Source organism: Lepidothrix coronata, unplaced genomic scaffold (genome assembly GCF_001604755.1).
Source record: "Lepidothrix coronata isolate B3197 unplaced genomic scaffold, Lepidothrix_coronata-1.0 Scaffold62, whole genome shotgun sequence".
NCBI lineage: Eukaryota > Metazoa > Chordata > Aves > Passeriformes > Pipridae > Lepidothrix > Lepidothrix coronata.
The window spans coordinates 1,790,224-1,807,096 of NW_016690242.1; the positions used below are offsets into that span (position 1 = coordinate 1,790,224).

Consider the following 16,873-nt stretch of genomic DNA (forward strand, 5'->3'; position numbering starts at 1 on the left):
GATTGTTGACCGCGGGCGGAGATAGAGGGAGCGAGCCGGGACTGCGGCCCGGGCCGGGAGCAGGAGGCGCGGCGGGAGGGCGGGCGGGGAGGCGCCGAGCCGGAGCGGCCGCCCGGGCCCGGGGAGCGCCGCCGGCAGCAGCCGCTGTCAGCGCCGCCGCCGCCGAACAAAGGGGCAGCGAGCCGGCGGCAGCCGCAGCGCCCTGACCGCGCCAGGCAACTCGGCGGGCTGAGTGACAGCCCCGGCTGTCCGCGGGGCTCCCGCTGGAGGGGGCACTCCAGAGGGCGCCGCACCCGGAACGGAGCGGGAGAGACGAGCGGCCGCTGGACACATGGAAGCGCTGGGTGGTGGGCGCGGAGGCGCCGGGAAGGGCCGGGGAGAGCCCCTGTGAGGAGCCGGTGAGTGCCCTACGGCGCTGGGCGAGGCTCGGGCGGGGGCCGCGGGGCTGCGGGAGGGCGCGGCGAGGGGAGACCGGCCGCGGGCACATCGGGGCGGCGGCAGCGCCCGCATCGTGGGGGGGGCGGGCCGGGAGGCGGCTCCGGGGGCGCCTCGGCAGGCGAGGGGAGCGGAGCAGGAGAGGAGGGAGCGGCCGTGGGCGAGGTGAACTGGCGGCAGGTTATCGAGGCTGGAGTGGCCGGGGGCAAGGGGGATACGGGAAGACGGCGGCCGCTGGGGTGGGGGATTAGGGGACAGAGAGGCCGCCTCCGGCCCCGGCTCTCGGCGGGCGGAGGGCAGGGGGGCTCGCCCGGAGACCGGCCGGGTCGAGGGGGGTTGGCGGCAGCAGACCCGGGGCGGCAAAGACCGTCGGAAAGTTTGGAGCTGCCCGATGGCCTGGCTTCAGCCAGCCCCTGCTGCTGGGCTCGTGCCCGCCTTGTTTGGTAGCCTGGAAATCCTGCCCGGAAGGCAGAAAGGAAAAAGTATGAGTGGCCAGAGTGGGAACGTGTGCGGTGGGGTGAGCTGTGACAGCGTGACCTGGCTTTCTGGCTGGGGAACGCCGTCAGAGCAGCCCTTGAATGAAATCAAACGCTCGCGATCTCGTGGGATTTCCACACCCCCCCGAGTTAAAAATTGAGTCTTGATACCGTAACAGTTTTATGTAAGTAGCAGTGTCGCTCTCCCAGGCATGTCTAAGCACATACTAGAAATTGGGCAACTTTTAAAAATTAATCTAAATAATTTATGACTACTCAGTCTGTATGCGAGGAAATACAGAGTCACGAAAGCATGCTCGGCAGAGTAAAGCACTACAACTTAAATTGTTTTCATGGATCCCTCCATTGTGACTAACTGTCCTTGATTGCTCCTTCTTTGAGTGCATTTCTGTGCTTAAGGGTTCCAGAAATGGAGGTTTAGTTGCAGACATAACATCAATAATATGCTGTAATTTAAGTACATCCACTAACAAGAGAGAGACCACTGTTGAGAGGATTTTGGCTGTAGAGGTTAGCAATGAGAAGACATTGTGTCTTCCTTACGTGTATGCCTGTTTTCTCCTTTGATCTCTTTGACTTTCAATACGAAGCATAGTGGATTAATTTCTCTTTATTCTCTCTTGCCTATAGAGGAATATTACTCTTCTTCCTTGGAGGGAGGGGGAAATGCTTTAGTCATAAGGAAAGCAACAGCGTTTTTCAACTACTTAGAACATGTGGCTACTTAGAACTTGTTTCATTAAGATGTCTACACAGAAGTGAACTGATAGAATTTATATCAGCTTCTTGTTCTTTTTCTTTTTTTTGTGGACATGGGAAAAGTAAATGACTGTCCTTACAAATCAGAGACCAAGTTACAGAAGAGGCTTCTGGAAACTTTAATTCCAAGACTTTTGGTGGTTCTGTACTCGAGCAATTCTTTCTTCAACAAATCTTACTTTAGTCCTTAATCAAAAGAATAAAGTATTTTAATAATACAATATATTGTTCCTGAATTACAATATTACTATAAATCTACTAAAAAGCTAAACAATGTTGGTGGTGCCCTCTCTTCATATATGTGTATATGAAAATTAGTTTTAAAAGAAAGAAAAACAAAAAAACCAACAACGGCACTATAATAGCAACAGTATCAATAGCCAAAACCCAAAAATTGGGTAAGTTTTATGCAGTCTCTTTAATTTTTACTTGTGCCAAACACATCTAGATAGGACTAAGTATGTACATACATAACTGCATGATTGGGCTTATTGAAAAAACCACGGAGTTTCCTGGATGTAGTTATATATTGCATATGAGTTTATGTGTATCTGTCATATGTTCCTAGGTAGCCTACAGACTCCAGAAAATTACAGAAAACTGAGCATGTAAATTTGAAAGGGAATGCTTTCTAAAGCTGTCAGGTTTTATTCAATTGAACAACTGTAAAAATAGTTTTAGAAAATGTCATAAAGTCTTTGTGCACTATATAAGACCTTGTTAACGCTGTGTTTGATTTGTTCTGTCCCGAGCAGTTTCTTGCTTCTGGTCTGTGACACCTCTGCTGTGATTGCTTAGCACTATGTTTCTTTTTATTTCAGTAATAGAGCTTTGTTTATTAATCATTAACTAGTTTGATTAGCAGGATTTGTGGTGTTTTGAGGTTTTTGTTTGGTGGGGTTTTTTTTGTTTTTTGTTTATTTGTTTTGGGGGGTTAGCTTTTTTTGTGTTGTGTATTGAAAGGATTTCTTTGTTTTGTTTTTAAGGGTTTTGTTTGGTTAGTTGGTTCAGTTTTGCTCTTTGTATACCATATAGTTACCGTTACTTGACTAGTTCATTAACGTCACCTTGGAATCTGATAACTAGAAGTTGCTCTCTGCGGTTGTCACTGTTGAAGTTTTGTCACCTTTGCTAAGGTGACTCATGCCAGTGAGAAAGAAAATTGAGAAGCTGGAGGTTACTGATACATGTGCTGAACCAATTAGGTTTCAAATCACATTACTGTATTTGCATAATTGGTAATGATACATAGCAAAGAGAGATCTGTTTTGCTTGAAAAACAGCCCTGTGGAAATTCTGAAATGTTCAAAATTACATGGAAAATTCTATTTTCAACACCATTATAATGGCTCTGAGGAAATGCTGTTGCAGCCTTTCAGTATATAAAGGGAGCCTACGAGAAAGACGAAGAGTGACTTTTTACCAGGGCCTGTTTTGACAGGACAAGGAGCAACAGTTTTTAACCGTTTTAGATAAGGCAAACACTTCTTTTGACCTAAAGCTTATTTGTAGTACTGCTAATATCCTTGAATTTTCTATAAGGAGTTTTATTGGAGTTGCTTAAGAGATATTTTCATTCGGTGGTTTTGCTTACATTTATATTTTTAAGCAGGTAAATTCTGAACTTTGCCTGTTGGAGAATAGTTGCAGTTAAAATAAGGTAACAGCTTGTAAATGGATTACTGCAGGGAAATAGAAGGGTCGCGCTGCTGAATGCTTGGGATCCTTCCTGGTTGGAGTGGCCTTATGGAGAATCGGTGTGACAGTGTTGCAAGAAAAGTTACTCTTGTAACTTTTCTTGTTCAATTCTGTACTGACAAGGAAGACCCACGAACAAAATGAATCCTCTAAAAGTCAGTTTTATATTGATACGTAAACTTACATCTAGAAATCAATATTTGCACATGGCCTGCAGTATAGTAATGTTATTCTTTGACAATAAGTATAGTTTAAATATTACATCATGAAAACTAAGATAGTGTATTATTAATTATTGTAAAATAATTCTTATGTGCAGGCTTCTGTGTTGGAGAAAACTTTATTAAATTTCCTGGAGATTTTCCCTACCTAAGTGAGTTTCCCAGTTGCTTGTGCTTACCATTTTGACACACCTGAAGAACTCACAGTAGACATGTCATGGAGGATTCTCTGTCTTCTCTCTGCCTGGCTGAATTCAGTGACTTAAGGGATAGGGGCAATAGTGGCAAGTTCCTGCCCAGTGCAGCAAGTGTGTCTCCTCTTTGACTACCCTACCTTCCCACATGCCCTCACATAATGCTTCGGAGTCTCTGCACGTGAAACCGAACAGCTACAAGAACAATGATTCATCTAGCTTGGAGGTGCTGCCAAGGTTAAGTTGACCTATACTCTGCATCAGAACTGCTCCCACTAAGCAAAAAAATATCATTGTCTTAGGAGAGTCCATTCTGAAGGGAACAGAAGGCTCAAAGAGAAGGACCTGCTTCTTGGGGAAGTCCGCTGCCTCTCTGAGGCCTGGATTAAAGATGTGAAGAGAAAGTGTCCTACTGCAGTATGGCCTTCAGATTAATATCCATTATTGATTTTAATTTTTTTTTCAGGTAGGCAGCAATGAATTTGCAACAAGAAGTCTGAGGGTAATGAAGGGCAAGTCTCAGGGCCTTCGTTAAGAGATCTGGAGCACAAGTAGTGTATTTCTCTATCCTTCAAGTTGCAGGGAACAATGAGGGAAGAAACAGCAAGAGGCAGCTGATCAATGCCTGGCTCCAAGTCTGGTGTCACTGACGGAATTTTGGGTTTTTTGATCATGGGTTGGTTTACATGACACCAGGTCTGCTGGCGACAGACAGGGTACACCTGTCTCAGAGGGAGGAAAGGATCTTTGCACAGGAGTTAGCAAGGCTCATTAGAAGAGCTTTAAACTACATTTGAAGGGTGAAAGAGATAAAAGCAGGCTTGCTAGAGATAAGCCTGGGGCCAGCACACCTATATTTGAGGCATGGTATGCTACTGATGCCCTTTGATCTTCCATCTCAGTGAAGGTAGGGGATGGAGATCCATGTGGCAGCAAAGACCAGGGGTTATTGATGTGTTAGAAACGACAGAAGCATCTGAGATTGGTCATACAGGAATTAGGACTTCTCCCCGAGAAAAGGTGGTATCAATAGCTTGGTTGAAGTGCTTCTACACCAATGCACACAGCGTGGGCAACAAATAGGAGGAGCTGGAAGCCATTGTGCATCAGGAAAACTGATATAATTGCCATTAGGGAAACATGGTGCGATGACTCACAACTGGAGTGCTGTAAACTCTTCAGAAGGGATAGTAAAAGAAGGAGAGATGGCGGGGTAGCCCTGTGTTTTTGGGACTGTTTGTATTGTCTAGAACTTCACTATGGTGTCAATAGGGTTGTGTATGCATAAGAATCAGGGGGAAGGCCAACAGGACAGATATCCTGGTTGGGAGTCTGGTATAGATCATCCTGCCAGGTTGAAGAGGCAAATGAAATATTCTCTGAGCAGGGGGAAACTTTACAATTGCTGGCCCTTGTTCTCCTGGGGGACTTCGACTCACCAGATGTCTGCTGGAAATATAGTACAGTGGAGAGGAAACAGTCTAAGAGGTTCCTGGAGTGTCTGGAGGATAACTTCCTGACACAGTTGACGAGTAAGCCAACTAGGGAAGGTGTCCTGTTGGACTTATTGTTCATGAACAGAGAAGGGCTTGTGGGTGATGTGATGTTTAGAGGCCGTCTTGGGCACAGTGATTGAAAACTGTAATTTCACAATTCTTGGAGAAGTAAGGAGGGAGTCAGCAGAATTGTTACCTTGGACTTCCAGAGGAGACTGATTGACAAACTTTTGGGAGGCGTTCCTGAAGGGCGAAGGAGTCCAGGAAAGCTGGGCATTCTTCAAGAAGGAAATCCAAAAGGCGCAGGAGAAGGCTGTCCCCATGTGCTGAAAGAAGAGCTGGCAGGGAAGGAGACTAGCCTAACTGAGCAGAGAGTTTTGTCTTGAAGTCAGGAAAAAAAGGAGAGTCTATGGACTTTGGGAAAAGGGGCAGTCAACTCAGGAGGACTACAAGAATGTCGTGAGGTTACAGGGAGAAAATTAGAAGGACCAATTAGAACTTAATGTGGCTACACCTGTAAGAGTTGATAAAAAGTGTTTCTATTAATACACCAGTAACAAAAGGAGAGCCAAGGAGAATGTCCATCCTTTATTGTACATGGGGGGAAATATATAACAAATGATGAGGAAAAAGGCTAAGGTACTTAATGCCTTCTATTCCTCAGTCTTTAATAGCATGACCAGCTGTTCTCTGGGTACCCAGCCCCCTGATTGGGAAGAAAGAGACGAGGAGTAGAATGAAGTCCCTGTAATCCGAAGGGAAGTGGTCAGAGACATTCTGCACCACTTAAACACTCGCAAATCTGTGGGACCAGATGAAATCCACCCAAGGATACTAAAGGAGCTGGCAGAAGTGCTCCCTGAGCCACTTTCCATCATTTACCAGCAATCCTGATTAATGGGAAAGGTCCCAGGTGACTGCAGATTAGCAAATATGACACCTATCTACAAGAAGGGTTGGAAGGAGGATCTGGGGAACTACAGTCCTGTCAGTCTGACCTCAGGGCCAGGGAAGGCCAGATCATCTTGAGTGCCATCACATGGCATGTACAGGACAACCAGGGGATCAGGCCCAGCCAGCATGGTATTATGAAGGCAGGTCCTGCTTAGCCAACCTGGTCTCCTTCTATGACAAGGTGACTTGCTTAGAAGATGAGCAAAAGGCTGCAGATGTTGTCAGTAAAGCCTTAGACACCATTTCTCACAGTATTCTCCTGGGGAAACTGTCTGCTTGCATGGTCGTACTCTTCTCTGGGTGAAAAAACCCGTCTGGGCCCAGAGAGTCATGGTGAATGGTGCTACCTCCAGTTGGCAGACAGTCACTAGTGGTGTTCCCCAAGGCTCAGTATTAGGGCCAGTCCTGTTTAATATCCTTACCAATGATCTGGGTGAGGGTATAGAGTGCACCCTCAGTAAGTTCGCAGAAAACACCAAGTAGGGCAGGAGTGTTGATCTACTGGGGTGTAGGAAGGCTCTGCAAAGGGGTCTGGATAGGCTGGATAACATCAGTTGGAAACTGATTCTCTCCCCCAAGTACTTCACGTGTTGATCACTTTTCCTGGAATTCAGCATAGAAACTAATCGGATTTTTCTAGTTTATAAATATGATTTTGCTTTTAAAACAGGCCCTGCTTGTTCTTATAGCAGGTACTTTTAAGTGACCATGGGAACTTCATGTCCTGTTTGTGTGCAGCTGTTTTGGTCCTTGTGGTAAATTATTACAAATTAAATAAGTTAGAGGAGAAAATTGTATTTGTTATATTTATTAGTTTGAGTTGTGTTTGTAGTCCACTTAAGATTTCCTCTTTAAGAAACTTCCAGAGATGTTAGTTGGGGTAAGCAATGGACCCCTGCCCTTTTATTTTAAGTGGATTTCTAATAGAAATTTTGAAGGCAAAGTTACTAATGGTATATTTCTATCAAAGCTGTTGCGTAGAAACTCAAAACTGACTGTATCAAAAAGCAGTAGTATGTTTTTGTAGGATGCATAGATGAAGCACTGATGATAAAAATTGAAATACTTCCTGTTATGAACCAGCCTTTGGAGAAGAGATCATGATGTAGACTCATCAGTGTTTTTGCACAAAAAATACATCAAATACTGATTCTATTAAAGTTTATTGTAGACTTAAGAAGGAATTTTAGGACTGTTGTCATTTATTAATGGACTCTTCTATGTACTAAGGATTTGATTGTTACTGTGCTGCTGTGATATGCAGTTGTGTGTTTGTATTTTTATTAGCTACTATGTATGTAAGATATATGCAAGGCTAGATGCATATCAAGGGCTGATTTTCAACAGTAACAACCTGTAAATGCTGTTGCAACAGAATTTTCCTCTGAAATATTCTTTTTATTAACTTGCCTCTGAAAATTACTTGCAGAATTGTTACTTTTTTAGAATTTTTTATTTTTAAATCCAGATGGCTCTGCTGTTCTAGATCTCTAAGCAGCTGGGGGACAAGCAAATACAGTCATCTCCAGTAAACTCTCTGCTGTGTTGAAAGAGTACAGACAGACATGTAGAAATGTCCTGGCAGAGTAGAGACTATCGAAATGGTGAATTTCTTCAGTGTTGCAAAGGAACTGCAAAAACATGTAGCTACTAAACTATGAAGACCAAAGTTTCAACTGTGCTAATAACGCAGGTTATACGTTTTAACATTTTAAGAACTTACTGACTGATGCAGTTTCATTCACATTTGCTAAATAGTTGAAGTTATCTCTATACCCATAAGGTGGGGATTTTGATATATTAAAGCTCAGGTCTTGGGACACAGCAGTATAGCAGACTTCATGATAGCAGAACGTGTGATTCTTCAGCCATGATCTGACACATGTGTTCTGTAAAAGTACTTCTACAAAATTGTAATACCAAATAATGTAGGCCTGTGAAACATTGTGACTTACTTGTGGTTCTAAGAAAAAAACATTTGTTTTTTATTAAACAACTGCTGTTACTTGCATTCTCTGAAAGTTTGTATATGGAAGTACACAGCCTGCAGTATTGAGACCTTACTAACAGCTCTGTAGCTTATTGCAGTATAAATATATAATGGCTCTTAATTTAGGCCCTTTTCCCAGACTTCTTGAGAGTCACTGACACAGATACTTTGTGTATTTAGTTCTCCATATTTAGAAGGATGTGTTGGAGAGAAATCTTTCATTGGAGCTATTTCAGTGAGTCACCAAGTGCAAACTGCCCATAAAAAAAAAAAAGTACTGAAGAGGCTTTATTTGGTGACTTGTGTGTTGAAGTACAAGGTCTTTATAACATCCCATTTACCAACCTGTTAATTAGTTAAAATTAAACTATGTGAAAGTCCTAGAGGAAGACTGCCTAGACAATTAGGGGACAGAAGCACATAATGTAAAAAGAGAAGCTGGAAGAGCTGGGTATTCAGTGTTCAGAGAAGGCTAGGGTGGTGGATCTTGTTTTCAATTAAAAGACAGAACCAGACTCTTCTTGGAAGAGCTGTGAAACAACAGAAAAAGTTACAGCAAGGAATATTTCAATTATACATCAGGAAAGATTTGCATCATGAGGATGGTCAAATGTTGGGATAAGTTGCCTAGAGAGGCTGTAAAATCTCTGGAGTTCTGTGAACTTGATTGAGGACGGCCTTGAGCAGCCTCGGAAGCTCTGGAGATTGCCGTGGGTAGAGGATTGAAGCAGTTGACCTCCAGAGGTTCTTTCCAATATAAATGAGTGCTTGCTCCATATCACATGATATGGTTGCACAAGCTCTTTCTCTGTCCTCTGCATACAACTGGTTCTGGCCCAGCTGAAGCGTGTGGCCCAGAGAGTTTTGTAGTTGTTAGTTTTTTGGTCATCTTACATGATTTGCACTATATGGCTCAAATCCTGGTTTTTAACTTGACTTCTGCATAGTCAAAGATTTTAAGTGATCGATCAGTTTAATGCTTTGAATTATCATGTGTCTGTCATGAAATAGACTGATCCTGAATGAGATACCCCATTTCCAGAGTTTTGTGCTTGAATAATGTTAAGGGTTTTTTTTCTGTAATAAGATTTACTTTTTTTGCTATGTAGAAGTAGCCTGATTACTTGTGCATTCTTCCAGGCAAATAAATGTATAATTGTAGTTGGAATATGGGCTTATTCTGGTTTGGGGTTTTTTTGTTGGGGTTGGGATTTTTTTGGGTGCTTGGTTTATTGGAGCTTTTTGGTGGGTTTTTTTTCCCCCAAAATTCATAAATCCAGACCTTTTCATAAGCAAGCGGCCCGAGATTTATAATTATTTACTTAATAAAGGAATAGAAAGTTAAATTCATTTGTCTGGAATAGGAGTTAGACAGCCAGCATGTTCTAGTATAAAATACTTTGTTGTAATCTTTAATTAAAAGAAGATAATTTGGAGGGTTTAGTCTTTGTTTCTCTAAATGTAATTACAATATAAAATATGCAAACCTGAATATAAGTCACATAATTTTACTGTAAATGCAATGTAAAGTTCCTATTGATTTGGTCTTTATTTCATAGAAATACGTTTTAAGTTAATTCTCACTGAGCTGCACTCGGAAATTCTGATTTATTTTTTTTTCCTGTACACATATTCATATTGTATATATATGAGTGAGGACTCAGAATGGAGAACCAGAGTTTTTAAATCAGTCTTTAAGAAGGTGATTGGTTAATTTTTTTATCTCTCTCCTTATTCTGTTTCAGCTATTTGCATCATTTTCTAAGAAGATAATGAGTCAAATTTCTCCTTAATTAGTTGCAAACCTTAAAATTATACTGAATTAACTTCAGTTTTGTTAGGTTGTGGTATCAGGGTAGCCATGAGGAGTTACTAATAATTGTGTCTCTCATTATTTTGCAAGTATACAAAGGTTCTCAATTTTAGCATCTACTCATGAGTGCAAGGGAAAAAATCATAAATCCCAAAATCATGTGGTTTTTGGGAATAACTTCTGCGTGACTAATACAATTTCTAGCAAAACCACACAGTGTTTTCTGTGTGTCTTCAGCATGCTTTAGCTCCTTCAAAGGAATGATGACATTCAGATCAAAGCAGGCTGGGTTAGTGCTAAATGGAGGTGTTCAAAAAAGTTTCTTTTTGAAACATAGAAACTCAGTATGAACTTTGAACAGAAAAATATTCCTGAAACAGTCTACCCATGGCTTACTTTGAAAATAAATCCTTTCACATTCCTACAGCCAGACAGTCCACCCTAATCATGCTTTGCTTTAGCTATTGTATACTTTATTTTCCCCAGTGCTGCCTCAGTCTGCTTACTGTAACTCTTTGATGATTCCTGTTCTCTTTTCCAAACTGCCCACCTAGCTGCTGTATCCAAACAGCTGTAACTGAGGGCACACGAGAAATGTTCTTATGCTGTAATTGTATGTTGTGGCTCCATTTCCCTACAACTGAGGGATAACAAATCGTTTCTGTTTAAATGTGCTACATTCTATGAAATGAGTGGCTTTAACGTTTGTCCTCATAGAGTTAAAGACATGAGAGCAGTATTCCATTTTCAAAACGGATTAACTGGAACATGAGGCTGTAAAATGCAAAGTTTTGGGCTTTTTTTAAATACACTTGCTGTTCTAGTTGATTAAGGAAATAAGATTTCCATGTTACACAGACACTTGATTATATCCTGAAAAAAATGAGCAAGCTATTGCATAGGTGGATTATATGCCTTTAGAGTAGGTGGTTCCATCACCCCCAATTCCTGGAACATTCCAGCCTCATGCCTTTCTGTTGCAATACAATAGGTTTTCACACAAATCACCATTTGAAAATGGAGTCTCTTGTGTTTATTTCACCTCCTTATAGAGATATATTTTGATTTTTGTATATGCTGTTTTTTAAGCTGTTAGGTGCTTGCTTCGGAGATACTTCTTACTTTTACTTTGTTACCAAGTGTTTTGTTTCACTTCTTGTCTATTGCTCTTTTTCACCTTTTGAATCTTCTAGAGAGTAGTTTTATGTGATTAGAACATCCTTCTTACTGTGCAGAATATTGTATGAATACATTAGGGTAAAAAGCCACCACAGTGGCTTTTTAAAGGTATTTGTACCCGTTGAAATTTTCAGAAGACCTTAAAACTTAAATCCTCTAATTAATATCTCGACCCTATTGATAAAGTATTGTTGTTTCTATGTATCCACCAGCAGTTGAAACTCAAGTCTGTGGAGTGTTCCCCAGCAAGTTTTAAGTCTGTTATGAAATATGGTGCAACAGAATAAGTGATATAGGAGGGAAGGAAGGGATTGTTGTTAAACATCACCCTTTCCCAAAGTGCAAGTGGAGAGGGACCACATTAGACATGTTTCTCACCACTCCATGCTTCAAGACTGTGTTTGTTCAAAAAGCTTTGTGCCAAGTTAGTAGAGTTTGTTCTCACTGGACTCCTGCTGGGCCCCTGCAGCTACACTAAATGCCTTTAACCAGTTCCTTCTTTTTGACTGCCAGGGTAGCAGAGCTTGGACTTTTCCCTGTAGTAAGTGCAAGCTCACCTGCGTCCTTTCACTGCCTGTTGGACAGGAATTTTAGTTCTTTCCACCTAGATGTTGCTTACCTAGTGTCAGGCACTAGAATAGCACCTGCTGCTGATATTAACAATCATGGGGAGTTTTGCATAATGAAATTAAAACTGGATCCAGACAGGGGTACTAGTTTTGCTGATATTTTTGTAAAAGGCTGACGTGAAGTTGTTGTATCGGTTATTTGTTGAGTTTACATTCTGATACACTTGATACTCCTTTGTACACTGCTCAGCGTGGGTTCTTGCAAGCTTGGGTGCAGTTAACAATAGCCACTACTCCATCCACCATCCCCTTTTAAGTGCACAGCCACTGTCAGAGTAATAGCTGATAAAATAATGCTGGGCTAGAAAAGAAATTCTGTGAAAACTGTTTTGACTTCAGTGAATGCAGTGGTGCTGGTGTACTGCCTTGCCTCCAGCACCCAAACACAACTGCAGGCTTTGCACAGTTTGCACGTTGCTGGTGCTTCTGCTTCTGTCTGCACTTCAGTATGAGCAAACGCTGTTTTGAACATATTTCCACTCTTTGTAGTATGCACTGGTACAAGTAGTCCTGCCTCCCTATCACTGTTGCCATGCTCTGGCCATTTGGACCATCAACATCTAGAAGGAAAATGCAGAAGGGGGGACTGATATGAGTCACATTCTGCTTCTCTGTGCAGCCACAAAGGCACATGCCAGTAAAAAAAACAAAAAAAAACAAAAAAAAACAAGGGAAAGTGCAGAAATATGGATGAACAGAAAGGGTGATGAGGGAAAAAAAAGGGTAGGATCGGTTCTGGTGTCAATTAAAACCACTTTAGAAACTACAATGTAAGTTTCTCAAACAACATTAGTGTCATAAAAAGATAATGGAGGCAGATTTCCAGCTTGCTAAGTGCTTACTTCATAGTAACTATGAAAGTTACTTTATAATTTCTGAGGCTTTCAGGGAGGTCTCATAGAGGTCACACATAGATCTGGGCAGCAGTAACAGGGAACTCGAGGCAGAAAAAGACAAGAACAAGAAGTGTAGGGGAAAAAGAAATGCACTTTTTTATGGCTTTTTTTCTGGCAAGTAGTGGGGGGAGGGAATGTTCTCTTGTGATGCCTTTTACTTTACAAGCAGGAAGAGCTATTCTTAAATAAGTGCCTGTGTGTTACATTGGCACTGGAGCAGGTTTTTTGTAAGGCGGTCACCAAGGGATTCCTGAGCACCACAACTGTGCAAGCTGCTGAAAGTAATACAGCTGGTTCCCCCAGCTTATGTCTCGTCTACCACTGCTTGCCTTTGCTTCTGCAGATGTGTGCAATGAAACCGGCAGTGGATATTTGTCTCATTTTCAGGCAGCCAAATACAAGTTTGCCAATACTTAGTAAATGCTGGATTGATGATTGAACTTCTCCTAGTGATAGGTCAGGCTACTTAAGAGCTGCTTTATGAGTCATGGTAGAGGAAGCTGAGTGGGCTTGTTGAGCTGAAGGAGAGACATGGTGACTTGACCGATGACAGTAAGCCCGATTAGCAGGCTGGATTGCATAGTCTCAGGTGACCATGCACCATCTTTGGCTGGACATCCGTTGTCACTGCTTTGCAGCCACGTTTGGTAGACTTTGAAGTAAAAGTCTTCCCTTCTGTGAGGAGGCATGCCTAGCTATGGAGGCAGCAGGAAGGGAACACATGTCCCAGTCACAGCAGCACCACCCCAGCAGGGAAAGCCCATGTGCAGATGTCCTCTGTGACTTTGTGAGCAGCATTCGGAAATAGCACTGGAGGAGAACCTCCTGTGCAGTGTCACTGACACCTCCTGAGTCAGGAGGATGACCTGGATCTTTCTGTTCTGCAGGACCTCCCTGTCTAATGTAGCACCAAATAAGGGACACAGAGGTCCTGAAAGTCACCTTACCTAACCAGAAGTACCGGATCCACTGGTGAGGTAGCTGTGTTTGCAGCACGGTCAGTCATTCTTTTCTTCTGACCCTGGGAACTGTATGGAGCAGACATGGAAGAGTCAGTGATGAACACAGCCCAAGCTGTGTTAACTCTGCATTTTGTATTTTGATAGTAGATGATCTTGTGAGCAATAAGTATTATAAACAAAGGGTTTGTAAGTCTAGTAAATGCTACTTTTCAGAACACATACCTGCTGGGACAGTGACTATCTGTAAAAAGCAGTAAAGCACAGCAGGTTTCCATTAAAAAAAAAAGAATCCTGAAAAAATTTGAGCAATACACAAAGGTGAACGAGCAGACGAGGCATGACATGATCTTGGGTATTGGCTAGCAAGCCAAAGGCTTCTGTTGAGGAGGGGAGCATTATTGTATGACCATTAGCAGTCTGATATTGAACAGGCTTATACCTCGTACCTCAGGTGATCTGGTTCTGTGGCAGTCCAACTTAACTGTGAATTACAATCTAAATCTTTTTATAGTGATTTCCTTTTTTAGACTGCAGTGTTCTGGTGTAAAGCATAAAAAGTAAAGTATTTCCTGACTGGTATACTGACTGTATAAATAGTATTGAATGCTTAAATCTGTTTCCAGATGGAGAAATTTTCTTCAGATTGAAAAGACAAGTGAAATTTTTCAGATATTCTTTAGCTATTCAAGGGGTTTTTGTGAGGAGGTGTCTCCTTGTTCTTCCCCAGGAAATGTGAAGAACAGTATAGAGGGTGACAAAGTTTACAGACTACAGGAGAACATGGGAACAGGGAAATTGGCAGAAGAGGGGCAATTTTTTTGGAAAGTTTCCTTTTATTTTTTGTTGCTACGAAGTAGAGACGAATAAGGAGAAGCAAGGTCTGAATATGTGATACCATGAACATTATCAGAGTAGGAGAAACAACTTCACAAGACTGCTTATGCTTTCCTCTCTCTTGTAGCATCTGGCTACAGTCTTTTGTTGCTAATTAATTCAGCATCTCTCAGAGAAAGAGATCTTTCATGAGAAAATGGGAAAGGAATTCTAAAATAATTAAACATTCTTAAAAGACAGAATATCACCGTAATGTAAATCTTAATTTAAAAATATTCTAGATGTGCTCTACAGGTTTCCTGCATTCTGGCTGAATCAAGCAAGGTAAAAGGAGATTAGCATAGACACCATCCCTTTATCAAGTATCATTTGCCGAAGTGAGATGTACTTAGTGATGATGAGAGCCAGGGTCTAATCTCAGAACTGAGATCTGTGTTGAATCTTGTGGAAAAGCTGTGGAGATTCTGTTTCAGGTTATTTTTCTCAGTGCGAATATGATTTTCTTCAGTACTCTTTTTGATAATTAAAACTGTGCAATCCCCCCCTGCATTTTGTCATATTTAACTTCTCCCTTAAGAACTAACTTTGTGTTAGATTACTGGAGGTGGGTTAACGTGATGCAATTTTTAAAAGATTCCAAGACAGGCTTATTAAACAGCAGATACATAAGCCAGATGCCTGTTTCTGGAATATTAGTAGAAATGTAATAAGTAGCAGACACATCAATAAATGTGATGTCCTGAGGATCAGTCAATGTAACATCATAAGGAGAAATCTGATCTTTTGAAGAAGTTGTCAGGGAAAATGCATTTCTTATAATCTGCTTGAATTTTCAAATGGCATATCACACAATCCCTTGCTTAGAAGTCTTAAAGAATCCAAACAGCTTTGGGAAAGAGGGAGGGTCTATTGCATGCAGAACTTGCTGGTTAAAAAATAGGAAATGGATAGAAATAAAGAGTTTTTGCAGTGGTTGAAGGGTATTGGTAGAGTCCCACATAGATCAGTGCTAGGACCTCTGCTGTTTAATGTGAGGATAAATAATCTGGAAACAATGGTAAGTAGTGAGGTGATAGTCTCTAGACAATACTATAAACAGTGTCCACTGCAAAGGAATTTTATGAGACACAATGGCAAATAGGATACAAAGCTCAATATAGCTAAAGGTGAAAGATTCATGGGGTTTTGGGGGAAAAAAGGGTCTAAATTTATATTATTACAATTCAGGAACAAGATCTTGAGGTTATAATAAAAACTGTAAAGAAAATCTGTTTAGTCATTAGTACGAGTCCAAAAAGTAAATGAAGTGTTGAAATAGAGGCCGTGGCTCCACAATGTGAATCTGTGCGTTTTGCATGTTATACATAGCTCCATGTCTCCTAACTCAAAAAGGTGGCGTTGGAAATAGATCAGAAAAAGCAAAAAGATCCTAAAAGTTGCACAGAATCCATTTCTTCAGAATTAGGTTTAATCAATCTGTAAAAGAGCAAAAGGTTGGTATGACAGAAGGGAGATCACCTGTAAAAGGTGATATGTAGAAGTCTCTAAAGTCACAAGTGGAATGGAGAGAATAAATATGAAAAGGTTTTGCTGCCTACCTCTCAGTTCTTGTAGACGGTGGAAATGAAATTTAACAAGTTGCAGGTTAAAAACAGATATTTCTTCACAATGAATAGTTAAGCTGTGAAATTTCAGTATGCTGTGGCTGTTAAAATTTTCCACAGATTTGGGGAGTTTTTGAACAACTTGGTGGAAGAAAAATGCATTAGAGGTTATTAATATAAAACTAACATGTCTGGCCCAAGAATTCATCAACTGGTAAATTGCTGAAGACTGGGAGGATATTGTGTAAAAGTATCTGTTCCTGCTTGCCCAGTTTTTGTACTCTTCACTGTTATGCTCTGCTGACAACTCTCTGGACAAGGAATTAGATGAGAAGTATCTGATCCAGTATGGCCATTATTATGTTTACAATATTTAGAAACAAAATCAGAAAGAAAAATGCATGTATTGGTAACAACAAACTGAAAAAAACTAATGAAACCAGATATGAAGCTGTTTTGTGAAAGTACACAATGAACTGTATTAATCAATAAAATTGAAATATAAACAGTAGAAGTAGTAAATAAGATTATTAGAATTGAAAAAGTTATCTAGTTTCCATTAATAACATTTGAGTATATATAATAAAAATCATCTTCAGCTTGCCTTAGCTTATGTCTTGAAGTAGAATTGCTGTTAGGGATAGAAATCCTTCAAAGTAGGAATAAACTAGTTTTTCTATTTTTCTCCCATTTAGAATTTTGGATATTTATT

At 41.1% G+C, this 16,873-nt stretch overlaps 1 protein-coding gene across 4 annotated transcripts in view; it reads left to right on the forward strand.

Annotated features, from left to right (window-relative positions):
• Positions 1-250: 250 nt before the first annotated feature.
• Positions 251-16,873, forward strand: part of ANKIB1 (ankyrin repeat and IBR domain containing 1) — an 83,431-nt gene continuing 66,808 nt past the window's right edge. For 2 of the 4 annotated variants that reach the window (XM_017817711.1, XM_017817712.1), the window contains exon 1: positions 251-398. The gene's annotated coding sequence lies outside the window, so the exon portion shown is untranslated. The remainder of the gene's footprint in view (positions 399-16,873) is intronic. The other 2 variants (XM_017817708.1, XM_017817714.1) reach the window with 1 other exon arrangement.